The sequence below is a fragment of the Equus przewalskii genome, chromosome 22 (assembly GCF_037783145.1).
Source record: "Equus przewalskii isolate Varuska chromosome 22, EquPr2, whole genome shotgun sequence".
NCBI lineage: Eukaryota > Metazoa > Chordata > Mammalia > Perissodactyla > Equidae > Equus > Equus przewalskii.
The window spans coordinates 33255464-33261533 of NC_091852.1; the positions used below are offsets into that span (position 1 = coordinate 33255464).

General features: G+C 39.9%; 1 protein-coding gene across 1 annotated transcript in view; it reads right to left on the minus strand.

The window, feature by feature from the left end:
• FREM1 (FRAS1 related extracellular matrix 1) overlaps positions 1–2335 on the minus strand; it is a 145799-nt gene extending 143464 nt beyond the window's left edge. Inside the window, 1 exon segment of the mRNA XM_070590749.1 lies at positions 2022–2335. The gene's annotated coding sequence lies outside the window, so the exon portion shown is untranslated.
• Between the last annotated feature and the right edge of the window lie 3735 nt (positions 2336–6070).

Below are 6070 nucleotides of genomic sequence, written 5' to 3' on the forward strand. Positions count from 1 at the left end.
AAATATGCCATAAAATGTCATTGCGGATGGGGATGGGGATAGGGATGGAGGCTGAATTCTTTCATATTTTGTCAAATGAGGACCTCGACATGACAGAGGAATCACTTCCTGTTTCTCCCAATTCTTGTGGGTTGGTCCAATCTAAACTCAGTTTCTAGGAATTACTGCTTCTGAACGTCTCAAGAAATAATCCAGCTCGGTTTGTTCCAACTCAGCCTAGCCCATTGCCAGGAGCAGAGCATCCCCAGGAGGCCGAGAAAAAGTTAAGAACAGCCCTGGTTATAATCTCCAAGACAAACACTGCTTGGCCATTCGGAGGCAGTCAGAGCAACAGCCCCACACATGGAGGCAGGCGAACATGGCGGGCAGGTTCCTTTGCCCAACTCCCTTTTTCACTCATGGGAATGGAAAGGCGGAGATGGAAAAGGAAGCAAGAAAAAAGAGATGAGGTTAGTGGGAAAACTGGTTAAAATCCTTGGTTTGTCAGCCAAGCATGCAAGACCACGTTGCACATTACCTCTGTTCAGCATCAGCTCAAACTCCAGTTTATTATTTAGATACGAGGTTTAATATTAACCAAGTACATGGTGAGAATTTAATTGTCAAGGACAATGGAGAGCAGTGCTTATCCAAGTGTGATCTTACCTGCATCAGCATCCCTGGGTATATTCCCAGACCCACCCCAGGTCTAAAATCCTTTGGGGGTGTGGCCTCGGCACCTGCCTTTCACCAAGCACCCAAGTGGTCCTTATGTGCACTGAGTTTTGAGACTCTTTTTTGGAGAGAAACAGCAAAGGTAGTAAACATTTTCCTAGAGTTACACTGAAGACACTTTTATCAAGTGTAGGCAGGGGACTAAAGCAACTTAAGCTCAAACTGCAGCCGGAAATGGCAGGACCCGTTTTCCAGAGCAGAAACCTGAAGAGCATTTGGATCACCAGTTCGCCTGTGCGAAGCAGCCCTGAAGAGGTTAATCTCTCCAGCAAGATTCCCAGGCCATAAACTCCGACCAGCCCCCGGAAATGCTCTTTTTAAGCTTTGTAATTCACACCACGCAACAGAACAGAGCACAATAGCAAAAAAAAAAAAAAAAAAAAGCAGAAATGAAAATTAAATGCCTTGAAAATTATTCCTGTGATCCAGGTGAAAACCAAAAAAAAAAAGTACTTATTACAGCACCAAGGTCTCTGGACCATTTCTAAGCAATGAGCAGAAAGAGCTTAAAAATCAGTCAAAAACTTCAAGACAATACGATTTCTTTGCCTTCCAACCCTGTCTCATCCCCATAATAACAGAACCATGCTTTTAAAAATATATATCCACATATAACTCAACTAAGGCAAAGGTCTCCAAAAATCATTTCATTCAAATTTCTATATCTTTATACTATGAGGATATTATCTGTATTGTTAAATTTGGAACTTTTTCCTTTGCCATTTCCCTTATCTGAGAAGAAACATTCTGATCTGGAAGGAAAAAAAACACAAAATTTAAAAATGGTTATTTCATTGGTAAGTGCCATTGGGATGGATTCAGAAGAGAGTTACGAATTCGTGTTACATAAGAAAGAGACTCCTCTTTTTGGCATATGGTTTTTTACACTGCAAGTTGTCACTTTCTGAGTTTGCATGAGAATTAAACTTTTGCAAGCAGACTCTAAATACTTCTCGCATCCTCACTTCGAGTTAATGTTAACACGCAAACAACCCCTGGGGCATTCTGCTAACAGAACCGTCACAGTCAAGATGAGAGCAAGTACATAAAGCAGATACTTACAGATAGTGGTTTTCCTTTCCAAGCCAAAAAGCTAGAAACCCTTGGCCCGGGCAGGCGGGATAAGAGTCACTGACCCGGTAATCTCTGGTTTAAAGGACTTTGAGAGGAAGGGGGAGGAAAAACAACCCAGGGAAGGAAAGAGAGCTGAAATTCCAGTCTTTCAGGTCAGCTGAGTTTTAGCTTTCTTTGTACTAAAAATCCATTAACCCACCCAACAAGAAAATATAGAACTGAAGTTCACATACACACTCCACTGTCTTTGCTGGTCTTCTTGAAGCTGCTGCTGCTGCGGCTTTGAAAACTTCAAGACTGCCAAGCCTCAGGACTCCCTCTGAGCAGGGCATGATAAAGGATGCCTGCAACTGTTTGCAGGGCGCCCGACCCCCCTGGCAGAGAGCCACAGCTCGTCCAGTCCCTTCTCCTGGTTGGGTCCGCAGGGACAAAACTGAGCTTTTGTTAATAAGGTCGGTTGCTTCTCTTCCCAGACTCTCCCCAGCTTCCTTTCTCACTATTAGTTCTGTTCTAACTGCTCCGCCACTGGCTGAGCTGAAACTGCCTCTCCCACCCGCAGCTCACAGGCACACATGCTCACACACACATGGGCACACATACACACACTACAAATACAGTCACTCAAACACACCACACACAGGCGCACACATGCTACACACACATAGGCACCCACGTGCGCATAAGTGCACACACACCCGCACACAGACAAGGCACACACATACGTGCTTTCACACCCATGTGTGTGTATACTCACACATACTATACACACATAGGTACATACACACACATGCTCATACTCACCCACATAAATACTCACACAGTTTTTTCCTGAACCTTCAAACTTCAAGCACACTTTTTTCCTGAACCTCTTTTCTTCAGACAAATTTCCCCCCTGAAAGGTTTTTATTTAAATTCAGATGAGATGCCCGCCCGGCATTCAGAAGGGAGGAGTAGGCAGAACTGGCCCCTTTTGACTTTGTCACAGCATTTAAAGGAAAAGATAGGAGATTCTAGCGCGCTGTTTTAAAGTACCACCTTAGTTCTTCAGTTTACAAGGCTTTTCATGTGTCTGGTTCTTTTTAAAAATCCCACTAATCTCATCTCATTTGCATATAGTTCATGACCCCCACTGAATCAAATATCCCAGGTCAAGAAATGTCCTCTCGACAGAGACTCTTTGAGTTAAACTTGTCAGGATTCAGTGGGCGAAAGTCTTGTTGATTAACAACTGGATAATAAAATGCTTTCCTATATTTCTTCTTCACAAGAAAAAAATAATAATGGCATAACATCTGGCCTAACTTTTAGATTGACCATATATAGAGAAGTTGGAGTATTATCTCACTTTGCAGGAAATGTTTATATTGAGACATGGCTGGCTAGTCTAAACCTTAGCCAAAAGTACAAAGCACTATAAGTCCAATTCAACACAGAGTGTGGTTTTCTCTAAGGAGCTCACACCCTGTACCCCTTTCCTAGGAAGCAGTGAGGGGAAGAGAGAGAAAAATGGAAAGGAAAGGGAAGAAAATTATGTGAGGAACAAAGAAAAAAATGCAAAAGAAGAGAGAAAAACAATTATTTTATTTTAAAACATGCTTTATGGATACTTTAGCAATGAATGGTGCATATACACTTACTCAAAATCGCCGGAAATTTTAAATCTTCGAGAAGTTCTTGATTGATTCCATTTGCTCTGATAAGAAATGAGTGAAACTTCTTGAGGAACCATTAAGTTCTTTATAGGTAAACAAATATTGTTTACTAAACAGTTATTGGTAAACAAAATGTAGTGACCATGTATGATTCATGTACAAATCTTGAAAGGGCAAGAAATAAATCCTTAACGATGACAGGGAACACAACGTAATAGACAACTTTGTCCTCAGACTGAATTTAAAAATTTTCCACCTTATGAATATCTCACCTGCAAAGAAATGAAGATGATTCTAGATGCTATTGGTTGAGACACAAAATTCGTTTGATAAAGAATGACAGTAGGTAGTTGCATCAATGCGCGTCTCCTAAAATATGGGCTAAATTAAGTTTATGGATTAGTCTAGAAGCAGAAATAAATATTTTACATCACTTCTATGGGAAAAAAATACATTCAGCCTTCTAAGCAAAAAATAACAAACAACCAAGATTGCAGCGTATTTCAAAACGCCTTCAGGAAATGTAACTTTTGTAAAGTTTATATACATGACTCTTGGCCTAACGTCTGCTGAACATATTCTAGAACAGGCAGAGAGGGTCAGATTAGCCAAAAAGTCTTGAAATCTGAAGTACCTGCTTATACAAAGAAGTTACTCTTTCTCTTATATCTTCCACAAATGGATAGGGTCTGTTGAAATAATACAATTATCAACTATAACAAAGTACTGGTTTGGACAAGTTGATATGCAGTCAGGGTACTTAAAAAGAACAAACCAAAGAAACAACAAAGAATTCTTCCCCCTAAAAGCATGTGCTGCTGAACTTAGTGAGGGAACAAAATTTATTTTAAAGAAATCATCAATTTCTATCCTTAGGGTTGGAGTGATACGAAAAATATAAAATGTCATGTGTTGGAGATTGGCATACCTTTTTGGATTGTAAAGGTATATGATTTTTGCTGAATTACTGTAGAATATGGCATGCTCTGAGAAGCACAGCCAACACCGTCACCAACAACTCCTGCAAAGGAATTAGGAGCGTGCCTACTAAACGCTGCTAATGGCACCGAGCACGGAGGTGTTATCCACTGCAGTGTGAAGATGGCTTCAGCCCAGTGACTGTGGGAAGCAACGCTGTGACAAGACTATCAGTCCAGGAGTGGAAGGGACACACACATCTTAAGATGAGCTTAAAAGCCAATAAGTAAATAAAATAAAAGCAAAATAAACACCTCTGTGTAACAGAAAAGAACAGAAACAAAACCCAGCAAGAGGGTTTGGAGGTGGGGGCTTGCTGACCTCAGAGTTCAGAGCTGACAGGGTGGCCAGGAGATAACAGGGAATGAAACGATCCCTGAGTAGGCGGAACAAAGGGTCGTGCAGTCTGTTGAAATCAGGAAAGCACAGACCAACATCCCTTTTAAACATAAGTGCAAAATCCTAAACAACTTATTTGCAAATCTAATCTAATCGTGTATTTTAAAAGATATTAAGACCAATAGGGTTTATTTCAGGATTGCGAGTATGGCTCAAAATGAAAACATCCAGCGATTTAATATACTAAAGGAGAAAAGAAGCTGCATGATATCTTAATAAATGCAGAAGACTGGTATTCAGTAAAATTCAAGACTCATTCACTAAAAAAAAAACCCAAACACAATGCTATTAGCCAACTGGAAATAGAACGGAAGTCCTTTTAACCAATCAAGGACATCTATCAGAAATCTCAAGCTTAATGGTGAAATCTTAGTAACTACTAAAGAAGGAACAGGACCAAAATGCTTGCTACAGTCCCCATAATTCAACATTGGATAAGAGATCCCCGCCAATACAATAAGTCAAGAAAAAGAAACGAGGCATGAGGATTGGAAAGGAAGAAAACAAATTTTTTATTTGTAAAAGATATGAGTCTCTCTATAAAATATCTTAAAGAAAACTTCTGAATGAGGGTGCTGGAAGAGGGTGCTCCTGGTGGGAGAGACATTGAAGGGACAGACTTTTCCAAACACACACATGCACACACCAAGCAATACAGCTGTCAACAACAAAGGACCCCTTCTCCCAGCTCTTTGTTTTATGTTTGGAGCCAATGGTCCAGCTAGAGCTCTGAAAGGATGAAAGATTCAGGTCCTTTCATTTTATGAGGATTGATACTCAAATCATGTGCTTCACTGACTCTATTTGAGCAAATGTTTCCCATCCTCCATATTCAAGGCCGTTGTTTGTGGGAATGGAAATTCAAACGAAAAATTCTACTCATCACATTATTATTTCCACATTTGTCCACTAAATTCAAGCAGGAAATTGGAATAAACTGACTCATCCCATTCCACTGTGCCCTCATAATTGAAAATCAAACAGGCAAGGCATTTTTCTCATTAGTAGTTAAGTTGAACACAGCTTGAAATGCTAGTATTAAAATAAACAGACATTAGGATTGCCACACATGCATTAAAAACATGAAAAATCATCAGAAATCTTTTTTATCTTCATCTTTTACAGGAAAGAGGAAAATGTACTAAAGACAACATAAACAATTTAATTTTAAGTTGTTTTACATTTCAACTATCTTTGTGAGATTTGGGAATAATTTGGTCTTTCAAAGCCTAGCACCAGAAACAATTTTATCT